This window comes from Chiloscyllium punctatum, chromosome 9 (genome assembly GCF_047496795.1).
Source record: "Chiloscyllium punctatum isolate Juve2018m chromosome 9, sChiPun1.3, whole genome shotgun sequence".
In the NCBI taxonomy this organism is placed as follows: Eukaryota; Metazoa; Chordata; class Chondrichthyes; order Orectolobiformes; family Hemiscylliidae; genus Chiloscyllium; species Chiloscyllium punctatum.
In genome coordinates, this window is record NC_092747.1 from 13,240,582 (window position 1) to 13,254,594 (window position 14,013).

Genomic DNA, 14,013 nt, shown 5'->3' on the forward strand with positions numbered 1-14,013 from the left:
AAAAAAAATAATTGGAGTTTGACCAGTAATAACATCCCTGTTCTTCCTAAGTTGGAAATAAATTAGACCATTCTGCAAAGGGTGCAGTTTCAGAATTTACACGTGTTTTGAATTTGGAAGCATTGTGAGTGATAAGGCAGATAGTGTAAAACTTCAAAAAGACAAGGGCAAATTAGTGGCAAATGAAACTTAATGCAGAGATGTTTTGAAGTGAATCATTTGCTAGGGAGAGTGCAGGGAGGCAATATAAAATAAAAAGGAACAATGTTAAGGCATTGACATGAATGCAAAAAATAATCAAAATAGATAAGAAAATTGCATTACGAGCAAAGATCAGAGAAGCAGAGACTTCTCTATGGAGAAGAGAAATTGAGAGCAGATCTGGTGGACAAAGTCAGAAGTCACACGACACCAGGTTATAGTCCAACAGGTTTATTTGAAATCACAAGTATTCAGAACACTGCTTGCTCGTCAGGTGAAGTGGAGGGAAGTGCACAGACACCAAACACATTAGTGGAGATATAGACACCTGAAGAAGGAGCAGCGATCTGAAAGCTTGTGATTTTAAATGAACCTGTTGAGCTACAACCTGGTGTCATATGACTTCTGACTTTCTCCACCCCAGTCTAACAACGGCACCTACACTTCAGATCTGATGGAGACACTTAAATCATGAGGAGTCTGGACTGGATAGATAGGGAGCATGTGGTGGAAGGATTGAAAACCAGAAGGCACAGAGTTAAAGCAATTGACTGTAGAAACAATGGCAACGCAAGAAAAAAATGTCGTCAAACTGCAATGGTTAGGAGCTGCCTGAATGTGGGGTGGAATTGGGGTCAACACAGCTTTCAAAAAAGAATTAGATCATTATCTGAAAATAAAAGATTCACAGGGCTGCACAGAAAAAGACAGGGGGAGTGACACAAGGTGAATTATTCATGCAGGGTATGACACCATCTTGATATGGTGGCATAGTGGTACAGTGGTTAGCACTGCTGCTTCACAGCACCAGGGACCTGGGTTTGATTCCACCCTCAGGTGATTGCCTGTATGGATTTTGCACCTTCTCCCTGTGTCTGTGTGGGTGTTCTCTGGGTGCTCTGGTTTCTTCCCACAAAGATGTGTAGGTTAGGATGGATTGGGCATGCTAAAATGCTCATTGTGTCCATGGATGTACAGGCTAGGTGGGTTAGCCGTAGGGAATGCAAGGTTACAGGGAGGCGTGTCTGGATGGGATTGGAGGGTTGCTGTGGGCTTGATGGGCTGAATAGCCTGCTTCCACACTACAGGGTCTCTATTACAGGCAGAATAACTTCCTTCTGCATTATAATAACTCTGACTTTCTATGACTTGGTATAATCCCAGAGCAAATTGCCAATTTTATTGTTTACAATCCCAGATGAGGTAATCAAATGATGCTATTATTTAATAGTGGGAACTGTAAACCTTTTTTGGATAGAAATTAAGATTCAGGGGACTTATGAAGAGAATAAAGCCAGAAAATTCCATAGTTTTACAAAGGACTGTACGTTTTACTAATAATAATTTAGAATTAGAATTAGATTGTAATCAAATACACCACATTGTGCATCAGATAACAAGTATCAATCACCTTCCCCGTGACCACACGGAGACAGTGAGGGTCAGTGTGTGACCCTGGGAGTGGTCAGAGCGTGAGGGTCAGTGACAGACCCTGGGGATGGTCAGAGAGTGAGGGTCAGTCACTGACCTGGGAATGGTCAGAGAGAGAAGGTATGTCACTGACCCTGGGAATAGTCAGAGAGTGAGGGTCAGTGTGTGACGCTGGGAGTGGTCAGAGAGTGAGGGTCAGTGTGTGACCTTGGGAGTGATCAGAGAGTGAGGGTCAGTGTGTGACCCTGGGAATGGTCAGAGTGAGGGTCAGTGTGTGACCCAGGGAGTGGTCAGAGAAGTGAGGGTCAGTGTGTGACCCAGGGAGTGGTCAGAGAAGTGAGGGTCAGTGTGTGACCCAGGGAGTGGTCAGTGTGTGACCCAGGGAGTGGGCAGAGAAGTGAGGGTCAGTGTGTGACCCAGGGAGTGGTCAGAGAAGTGAGGGTCAGTGTGTGACCCTGGGAATGGTCAGAGTGAGGGTCAGTGTGTGACCCAGGGAGTGGTCAGAGAAGTGAGGGTCAGTGTGTGACCCAGGGAGTGGTCAGAGAAGTGAGGGTCAGTGTGTGACCCAGGGAATGGTCAGAGAAGTGAGGGTCAGTGTGTGACCCAGGGAGTGGTCAGAGAAGTGAGGGTCAGTGTGTGACCCAGGGAGTGGTCAGAGAAGTGAGGGTCAGTGTGTGACCCAGGGAGTGGTCAGAGAAGTGAGGGTTAGTGTGTGACCCTGGGAGTGGTGAGAGAGTGAGGGTATGTCACTGACCCTGGGAATGGTCAGAGAGTGAGGGTTAGTGTGTGCCCCTGGGAATGGTCAGAGAGTGAGGGTTTGTCACTGACCCTGGGAATGGTCAGATTGTGAGGGTCAGTCACTGACCCTGGGAGTGGTCAGATTGTGAGGGTCAGTCACTGACCCTGGGAGTGGTCATATTGTGAGGGTCAGTGACTGACCCTGGGAGTGGTCATAGTGTGAGGGTCAGTGTGTGACCCGGGGAGTGGTCAGAATGTGAGGGTCAGTTTGTGACTGTGGGAACGGTCAGCGAGTGAGGGTCAGTCACTGACCCTGAGAATAGTCAGAGAGTGAGGGTATGTATCTGATCCTGGGAATGGTCAGAGTGAGAGTCAGTCACTGAGGGTCAGTGTGTGACCCTGAGAATGGCGAGAGAGTGAGGATCAGTGTGTGACCCTGGGAATAGTCAGAGAGTGAGGGTCAGTGTGTGACCCTGGAAACGGTCAGACAGTGAGGGTATGTCATTGACCCCAGGAATGGTCAGATTGAGGGTCAGACACCGACCCGGGAATGGTCAGAGAGTGAGGGTCAGTGTGTGACTCTGGAAATGGTGAGAGAGTTGAGGGTCAGTGACTGACCCTAGGAATGGTCAGAGAGTGAGGGTCAGTCACTGACTCTGGGAATGGTCAGAGAGTGAGGGTTAATCACTGACCCTGGGACTGGTCAAAGAGTGAGGGTCAGTGTGTGACCCTGGGAATGGTCAGAGAGTGAGGGTCAGTCACTGACCCTGAACACTGAGCAGAATGAATACCAGCCACTTACCCTGGCATTGTCACTGAATGGTGACTGGTTACTGATTGGAGCCAGTTACTCATTTGATTATTCAATTGCTTGACTCCAATTGTTCATCTTCAATAAGTGTAAGATTTTCCGAACGCTTCTGACTCTCTCCAAGCTTCCACCAACTCCCATTTACTTGTCGTCAGATGCTTGGTATATATTCAACCTCCTCTGGCAACCTGTCCATTTTCCAGTTCATCTCCTTCCATGACCACACCATCATAATCTCTGTAATCTCGGCCAAGCCTACAACTCTCATAAGACCTCAGTATTCCTTTGTTTCTGGCTCCCTCGCATCCTCAATTTTCATCATAAGCTCAAATAGTTTGATTAAAAACATATATAAGTACAGGGAAATTGTTCAATATACTTAAAGGCTTCTTTGGTTAATTTCAAAGGCATTTTCTATCTGAAAAGAACAACTCTTCTTATTCACTAGCAAATCCAATCTAATCCATTGTCTGCTGTGACAAAATGCAAATGTGAATACAAGTATGAAAATTTACTGCTGTTTTTATTAGTGCTAGGGACTTTAGGGGATAATTTAAAGATTAAAAGGATGACACACAGCTTTTAGAGTTTTGGGGGGTCATGGACCAGGAAAGGTACGTTTAAGATTAAATATGAGTTTCTGACTGACGGAAATATTTTTATATCAAGGGTTTTGAGACTGTGGAAAATACTACCAGAAATTAAAACAGATCATTTTGACATTTACAAATAGGTTGAAAGAGGGGAGAGTTATAAACTCATTATCTGACGTTTTTTTCTCTACGATGGAAAATTCTAACGTCTTAAACTTAAAGTGAAATAAAAATATTGTGTTTGGAGTACGATTCATTTTGAAGGTTTACGCTAACACAGACTGATGAGGTTGAACTGGCTGTTTCTATCCCTCTGGATGTGACGTAATTCCTTTCTCGAACTGATCTTCGTCAGCGTCACGGTGTCTCGGTGGTTCACACTGCTGCCTCACAGCGCCAGGGACCGGGGTTTCATCCCAGCCTCGGGCAACTGTCTGTGCAGAGTTTGCACATTCTCCCCATGTCTGCGTGGGTTTCCTCCGGGTGCTCTGGATTCCTCCCATATTCCAAAGATGTGCAGGTTAGGTGAATTAGCCATGCTAAAATTTCTCATAGTGTTCAGAAATGCATAGGTTAGGTGCATTGGTCAAGGGCAAATAAAGGGTAGGGTAATGGGTTTGGCTGGGTTACTCTTCGGAGGGTTGGTGTGGACTTGTTGGGCTGAAGGACCTGTTTTCATACTGTAGGGATTTTATGATTTCTGAAAACCTTCAAACCGTAGACATTTAAAAAAAATGTTGAGATAATATTAACTACATGCTTAAATTTACAGCAATATAGGCAGCCAAATTGCACTTTCCATATGTGTATACAATTAATTCATTCAAATGAAGCAGGCACAAGGCTGTGCATAAAAATATTACCTATCTTTGTATCACAATTGTTTCCAAAAAATATATTGCACACGTGTAAGACATATCCTCAAACTCAATATCACTATATCTGTACACTTCTTGGTTGAATCATATAATGTGCCAACTATCAATTCCCATATCAACAATGAAATTTTTAGAACATTGGTAGAAGAACGACATTGGTTAGGCCACTGTTGGAATATTGTATACAATTCTGGTCTCTTTCCTATCAGAAAGATGTTGTGAAACTTGAAAGGTTTAGAAAAGCTTTACAAGGATGTTGCCAGAGTTGGAGGATTTGAGCTATAGGGAGAGGTTGAGTAGTCTAGGACTGTTTTCCCTGGAGTGTCGGAAGCTGAGGGGTGACCTTATAGAGATTTACAAAATCATGAGGGGCATGGATAGGATAAAAAGACAAAGTTGTTTAGCTGGGATGTGGGAATCCAGAACTAGAGGACATAGGTTTAGGGTGAGAGGGGAAAGATACAAAAGAGATCTAAGGGGCAGCTTTTTCACACAGAGGGTGGTACGTGTATGGAATGAGCTGCCAGAGGAAGTGGTAGAGGCTGGTACAATTGCAACATTTAAAAGGCATTTGGATGGGTATATGAATAGGAAGGGTTTGGAGGGATATGGGCCGGGTGCTGGCAGGTGGGACTAGATTGGGTTGGGATATCTGGTCGGCATGGACAAGTTGGACCGAAGGGTCTGTTTCCGTGCTGTACATCTCTATGACTCTATGACTCTATATTCAAGACCGATCCCACGCATTTCTCAGTATTTCCCTCCAGAAGTTACTGACACAGTGGGTCATCAAATGTTGTTAAAACTCATAAAGGTTTATAAACAGACTACTGATGGGAAGTGCAATATCTGGAAAAATGGTGCACCGAGAAAAACCTAGCTCTCAATGCCGGCAAAACCAAGGAACTGATTATTTACTTTTGGTGGGATGTTACTCATGTCCCCCGACACATTAACAGCACAGTAGTGGAATGAATGGAGAATGCCAAGGTCCTGGGAGTGGTCATACACAACAATCTTTCTTCGACTCTTCATGTGGACACACTGTTTACAAAGGCCCAACAACGTCTCTTCTTCTTCAGGTAGCTGAGGAAATCTGGTATGACAGCGAATACCCTTGCCAACTTTTATAGGTGTGCCACCAAGAGCATTCTGTCTGGATGTGTCACTACCTGGTATGGCAACTGTATCATTCAAGATTGGAGACAATTACAGAGTGGTGAACTCGGCCCGGACAATCACAAAGACCAACCTCCCATCTATAGAATCCATCTACCAGGCCTGCTGTCAAAGATAGGCCACCAGCATTCTCAAAGATCCATCCCACCCTGGCAATTTTTTCTACACCATCTACCATTGGAGAGAAGGTAAAGAAGCCTGAACATATGCACCAGCCAGTTTCAAAACAGTTTCTACCCTACTGTCGTTAGAATACTGAATGGACTCACAAACTCTTAACATTCGTCTATACCTCTGTGTTTGTTTATGCTGCTGTTTACCTATTATTTACTTATCTATGCTACTTAACTCTGTGATCTGCCTGTATTGCTCACAAGACAAAGCTTTTCACTGTGCCTCGGTACACGTGGCAATAAATTCAATTCAATTCAATTCTTCACTTCAGTCAATTTGGCTTTGAAACATCTTCTTAAGAGCCACTGAATACATCAAAGAAGAAGATTAAGATGATTGCCAATCCAATTGCACCTCCATTCTACATTCCTGCATATCCCCAATAACCTTTCATCCCCTTGGTAATCAAGAATCTACCTACCTCTGCCATAAAAGTACTTTAATATTCTGCATCCACTGCCTTTTGAGGAATGGAATTCCAAAGACTCTCAGACCTCGGAGAGTGTTTGTTTTTCCTCATCTCTGTCATGTAAACTATGAATCGTAGATCTAGATTCATCATGGACTGCCACAACAGTTGATCCTGTTTTGGTCAAACAACATCTTTCTCTGTGACCATGTCTTAAGACGATAAGATATCAGAGCAGAATGAGGTCACTTAGCCCATCACATCTGTTCCACCATTCAATCATGGCTGATATGTTTCTCCGTCCAACTCTCCTGCCTTCTCCCCACAACATTTGATTTCCTTATTAATCAAGCTTCGAACTAACTGCTCTCTCTACCTGTTCAGCTATCAATAATGATTTGTACATGTATACACCAGGTCTATCTGCTCCTGCTCACCTTTTCAAATAATACTCTTTGTCTCATACTGCCTCTGAATGCTCATTGTACCAAAATGTATCTCCTCAAGCTTCTCCACATCAAACTTCACCTGTTAGCTATTTAGCCACTCCACTAAACTTGTCAACGTCTTTTTTAAATTCCACACTATCTTCTCACAGTGTATAATGGTTCCAAGTTTTGCATTGTTTGCAAACTTTGAAACTGAACCTTGCACACATCTGAAATACCAAGAATCCCACTGTGACTAACAGGAAACTCCTTTATAGACCTTTCTCCAACCCAAAAACCCAATCTGTCACGCAAGCCAACCTTCCATCCATTGATTCCATCTACACTGCTAACTGCTTCGGGAAGGTAGCCAACATCATCAAAGACTCCTCCCACCCTGATTATAATCTCTTTCATTGGGCAAAAGATACATAAGTTTAAACACGGATTCAACAACAGCTTCTTTCCCTGCTGTTATTAGATTTCCGAATGGACCTCTCAAATTTTAAACATAATATTGATCTCTCTCTTTGTGCACCTTCTCTACAGCCATAACATTGTCTTATTCACCCTGTTCTCTTACCCTAATGCACTTTGTATGGTATGATCTGCCTGTACTGCACACAAATCAAAACTTTTCTTTATATCTAGGTACATGAACAATAATAAATCAAACTAAATCAAATAAAATCAAAATATCCATAAACCATTGATTTCCTATCACTCAACCAACAGTACATCTGTTATTCCAAAAGCTATAAACTTTTCTTGCAATTCTACAAAGGGGCACTGTACCAAACACCTGTTAAAAGCCCATTTGCACAAAAGTAACAGCATGGCCTTTAGCAACTCTCTTTGTTACTCTCAAATAAGTTCAACAAGTTCATGACATATGATTTTCCCATAACAAATCCATACTGGCTCATTTGGATTAACTCAAAGTTTTCTATGTGTCTATTAATCCTATCACAAATAGTTATTTCCAGAATTGGTCCCCACCACTGAAGTTTTACAACCTTTTTCGAATAGCACAATGTTTGGCATTCTTCAGTCCTCTGGAAGAACTCTCAAAAGAAAGCATCTTTACAATTTGTCTCGTACAGTTTGGTGTTAGCGAGTTCCACATTGTCTCAATTTTCCAAGTAAAGATATTTCTCCTCACTTTCCTGGACTCCACTACTTATTCACAAGCAAAACTCCAACTTTACACTGACAGCTAACTTCACCAAACTAGATCATTCCTATATTTTCCCTGAGCTCTAATCTTGTTTATTTGTCAAGGAAATGCTACTTATTGGTTTTTCAAACCCCACTCTCAGTTGTACTGACATTTTGGTGGCCTCCAGTTCCTTGTGAGCCACCACATCTTCCAGGACTTTCCCAAAGCCTCCACCTCAATATCTAGCTGCCTAATTACTCCCAGAACATGGGCTGAGTTCTAACAACACTAAGAAATCCAACTAGTCTGGACTCAAACTCTTGCACCCCCTGTATAGAAACCATGTTTTTCAAATATAGCTGACAATCAGCACCATACAACATAACATTTACCCTCTGTCCCTCTCACTTACCATTGTCTCCTTTGAACTTTTGTTCAATGACCCCTGAACCAACATGAGTGACTTCTTCAAAACCTTGCATTAAGTCTATTGTGACATTAGGGTGGTTAAAAGGGCACACCAGACATTTGCCTTTATTATTTGTGACATAGACTATAAGGGCATGGAGTTATGATGAAGTTGAACAGGTCATTGGTGAAGCCACAGCTGGAGTACGGTCTGCAATTTTGGTCACTGCACTGTCGGAAGGATGTGATTCACCAAGATGTTGCTTGGGATGGAACATTTTAGCTCTGAAGGGAGGCTGGATAAGCTTGGATTGTTTTCTTTAGAGCAGATAAGGAGAAGGAGGGACCTGATTGAAGACTTTAAGACTATGAGGATTATGGACAAAGTGGATAGGAAGTGGCTGTTCCCCTTAGGTGAAAGGGTCAACACTAAGAGGTTTAATTTTAAGCTGAAAGGCAGGAGGTTTAGATGGGATAAGAGGAAAACTGTTTTCACCCAGAAGGCAGTAGGAATCCAGAGTGCACTGCCTGTGAGGGTAGCAGAGGCGGGAGACCTCACAAGCTTTCAAAATTACATTGGTCAGCACTTGAAACATCATAACATTGAAGGTTGTGGGCTCAGTGTTGGAAAGTGGGACTTGTATAGGTCAGTACTGGATTAGTGGTGCTGGAAGAGCACAGCAGTTCAGGCAGCATCCAACGAGCAGCGAAATTGACGTTTCGGGCAAAAGCCCTTCATCAGGAATAAAAGTTAAGGTCAGTATAGGTAAGTGCGACTCGATGGGCTGAGGGGTCTCTTTTGTATTGTAAACTACAATTTTATTGCTAAGTGGAATTGAATGCCATAACAATTCTACCCGGAGACAAAAAAAACTGCAGATGCTGGAATCCAACGTCGGCAGGCAGGAGGTTGGAAGAACACAGCAAGCCAGGAAGCATCAGGAGATGGAGAAGTCGATGTTTCGGGTGTAACCCTTCTTTAGGACTACCTGAATTCTGCCTAGCAACTCTCAGAACTGTCAGTCTTGCAAATGCTACCAGTCAGAGATTGCTTCATGCAAAAAACAAATGAATATATAATGAAAGGATTACACTACAGATTCCACATATGACAACACTGTCTACACTTCAAAAATACTTTAATGGCTGCAAAACCCTATGGGACATGCTGAGACTGTGAAAGGTTCCATACAAATGCAAAAACTCTTTTGTTCCTTTCACCAGTCTGTTATCTTCACACGAATTACCTGGGGATTGTTTTCTACTTAAATTTCACCATTTGAAGTTCACTCTTCTTCAGTTTTCACTTTGTCCACTTTCCTCATGTCTTTGTAAACCACCTTGGGGCATCTTGTTGGATTAGAAGTGCTATATAAATGTAAATTGCTGTTACATTATTCGGGATTTCAATTTCAGCTGTAAGTATTTATCTAAGATTGTGTTAAATCTGAAATCAAAACAGTGTTTGCAACAAGCAAAAATATCCACTGCTGAAAGAACAAAAAAATTAGAATGTGATCCTATCAAACAGGTCTATTTACCTGCCTCTCAAACTTGCCACAGAATTCTCATGACTGCTTATAGTATCTTGCCTGAATTGAATTGGATCTTTTTTGTGAGTGTTGCTGGCTAGGCCAGCAGTTATTACCTTTCCCTAATTGTTCTTGAGAGTAAGTATGGGAATTCACACATTGCTGGGGGTCTGCAGTCATACACAGTCAGACAATTTATGATTAGATTCGCTACAGTGTGGAAACAGGCTCTTCGGCCCAACAAATCCACACCGACCCGCCGAAGAGCAACCCACCCAGACCCATTCCCTACATTTAACCCTGACTAATGCACCTAACACTACGGGCAATTTTGAGCATGGCCAATTCACTTAACCTGCACACCTTTGGACTGTGGGAGGAAACCCATGTAGACACAAAGAGAATGTGCAAACTCCATACAAACAGTCGCCTGAGGCAGGAATTGAACTCAGGTTCCTTCTGTTGTGAGGTAACCGTGCCGCCCCAATATAGATGGCAGATTTTGGGCCCTGAAGGACATTAGTGAACTCGTTGAGTTTTAATATCCTCATGGTCCTCATTTCTGAGACTAGCTTTCAGTTTCAGATTTATTAATTGAATTAAAATTCCACCAGCCGCCCTGGTGTGATTTGAACCTGTGTCCTCAAAGCATTATCTTAGGCCTCTTAGTTAGCAGTCCAGTGACATTCCCACTGATGAGAATGGTGGTCCTCTGGCAAACCTATCTTCTGAGCCCAGTCCTTGGCAATACGGGTTGTTCAGCTTTACAGGGAAAAACAGCAAGATTAGAAAAGCAATTGTTATAGTGGTTTCAATAGAAAGGCATTCCTCAGCCACAGATATAAATCGAGAACTGTATGTTGCCTCCTTGGGGCCAAGGTGTTCAAAGTCAAAAAGACTAGAAGAAATTGTTCCCTCTTGTGTCAGGGTTGAGAACAAGAAGGACTGAAAACAAAAACATGCTGGAGATCACAGCGGGTCAGACAGCATCCATGGAGAGAGACCATGCTAATGTTTCAAGTCTAGATGACTCTTCATCAGAGCTCTGAAGATACATCTAGACTCAAATGTTACTTTGAATTCTGGGTCGTCCAAGATGGAGGATGGGAAAAAAAAATTGTGGCTGTTGGAGCTGCTCTTTTTTGAGGTATGTTGGAGCTGATTTCCTTGAATTCTTGGAGCAGTAACTACTGTTTTAAAAGCTGTTGTATCATTTTGAAACATTGAGGAAAAAAAAAGAACAACGGCACTTTAAAAAGGAGGACAGAAAAAGGCAGTGACAACATTTAAGAGACTTCTGGACGGGTACATGAATAGGAAGGATTTAGAGGGATACAGTGTCAAATGCTGGCAAATGGGGCTAGATTTATTTAGGATATCTACTTGGCATGGATGAATTGGACCGAAGGATCTGTTTCTGCAATGTACGTCTCCATGAATCTATGCTCTCTCTCTCTATGGATGCTACTTGACTCGCTGTGATTTCCAGCATATTTTGTTTTCATTTGAGAATCATAAGATTCCCTACAGTGTGGGAACAGGCCCTTCAGCCCAACCAGTCCACACCAACCCTTCAAAGAGTAACCCAGCCAGACCCATTTCTCTCTGACTAATGCACCTAACACTGTGGGCAATTAAGTATGGCCAATTCACCTGACCTGCACAACTTTGGACTGTGGGAGGAAACTGGAGCAACCAGAGGAAACCCACACAGACACGGGGAGAATGTGCAAACTCCACATAGACAGTCACCCAAGGCTGGAATCAAACCTGGGACCCTAGTGTTGTGAGGCAGCAGTGCTAACCACTGAGCCACTGTGCCGCCCTCAGGAACTGATTCAAGGTGAATGGCTAAGATGAAGAGATTTTTAATCGGTAAGGAGATCTAGAGTTATAGTGAAAAGGCAGAGAATTGGATTTGAGGATTATCAGATCAGCCATGATCTCTTTGAATGGTGGAACAGACACGATGGGCTGAGTCTTCTTTGTTCTTATGCTCTTATGGAGTGGTGAAAAAAGAATTCTAACTTTGTGAAAGTTTAGGACTTATGTTGCCCTGCCAGAGAATGTAGACTGGGGGCAGATTTTCTCTTGGATTTCAAAAGAATAATAGTTATTTGAAAACAAGGAAAAAAAACTTGCAGGGCTAAGTGGAATAAATGGCGAGCAAAAGTAGGCAAGTTGGCCTTGTCTGGTTTACAAGCATGCACGTGCATGTCTCTGGCTTCCTTCTGGGCTGTAATATTGTATCATTCAGCAATAAGGCTGAGCATTAAAGAAATAAGAATTCTTACTGAATTTTCTGTAAACAATAACCTCCATTGGTTAAAAAATTTTAAAGGACTCCATTGACAAGTCAAAGCGATGTTAGGACGAATAGTGAAAAAAATGTCAATTGGAAAGATTGTATTGTATGTTTTAAAGGTCAAAAGAGTGGTAAAGGGATGGAGAGGCTGTGGAATCAGTTTCCAAATCAAAGGTGCAAAGTTGTGGCTGCCTGTCATACATCTACAATGGGTAATATGCAGAGAGAGGAGCAAAAGGAATATAGGGCTGGGGGAGATTCCAGAGATAGACTTCCAGAGCTGTGTCCATTGTAGCATGAATAAGGTCGTATTGTTGAACAGGAACTGAAGGAAGCCATGAGATCTATAAACAAGCCACTCACTATTGGGCACGGAAGGTTCTAATTTTGACTGATGCATCAAGGAGCTGTGAGCTGAGCGAAACAGTGTAATGCATAAACAATGAAACTTATTGATTTGGTAATTCCTATTTTACTTAAATCATATGTCAGAACTGTCCAATGCTCTGTCTAGTTTTTATTTACTGCTAAAGCTCTGTAAATTTTAGGCATTCTTTCCTCTTTGAATTTCCATGCAGTTTGTCTGTTTTACATTGCATCTGTTTAAAAAGTGGCTTTTTCTCCTCCCAAATTATTTTAAGCACAGCTTTTGAATTTTGGACTTCCACATTGTTATAGAAAGAAATTTAAATGGAATGTTTGCAGAACAATAGTTAGCAGAGTTTACGGGGTTTTTATCAATACTGTGTTTTGGATTGCTTGACACTATGCATGTAATCGTTTGCACTCTCTGGTGCCAGGATTGGAGGCAAAAGGACATCAAATTGAAGGGATTGGAGGTGTACCTGAACACCACGTGAATTAAGTCCTGGGCGGGAGGCTCACACTCAAACATCCATCTAACCCATCCTCCCCGGTATCAACCCAGATTCAGATGGACATGATGAGCTGAATTCCTCAGAAGGTGAAACATGCACCTCAAGGAACTCGATTCCAGGGAAAGGCCCTTGGAGTCTTTCAGATCTTAAGATATAGGATGCGAGGTAGGTGAGTCAGTCTATCGGATTTGCTCATTAAATTAAATTATGGCTAACCTGATTTACCTCAATTCCACTTTCTTGCCTTTTCTTCATAACCTTTGATTCCCTTACTGATGAAACATCTATCTCAGCCTTGAATGCACTTAATGCCTGAACCTCTCCATCCATCTGAGGCCTGGAATTCCATTCATCTTCTGAGAGAGAAAATGCCTCCTCATCTCTGTCTTAAATGGACAGCCCCTTATTCTGAGATGATACTGTCTGGTCTTAGATTCTTCCACAAAAGGAAATGACTTTTCTACATTTATCCTGTCTACTCTTATATGGTCCAATAAGGTTGCCTCTGATCCTTCCAAATGCCAATGAGTACAAGCCAAACTTATTCAACCTCTCCTCGTAATACAGGAAACAATTCCTATTATAAATGAACTTGCAAACCTTTTGTGCCTCCAGTTATCTCTCTGCATTTCTAAGGTCCAGGAGACTCAATTGACATTTGTTCCAGCAAATCTTCTAAAAGCATCACGTCAAAATAGTTTGAGACTCCCAGCTGATGGGGAAGCCACAAAATGTCTCATGAAGCAAAGATTCAGTTAAAAACTTGCATAATCCAATGCTGTATCCCCTGTCACCATACTGACACAAGAAGTATTCGCCCCTGACATACATCTGGAACCAGAGGTTGGCACCCATTCTGCCCACGGGTACATATGCAGTGATAGCGATG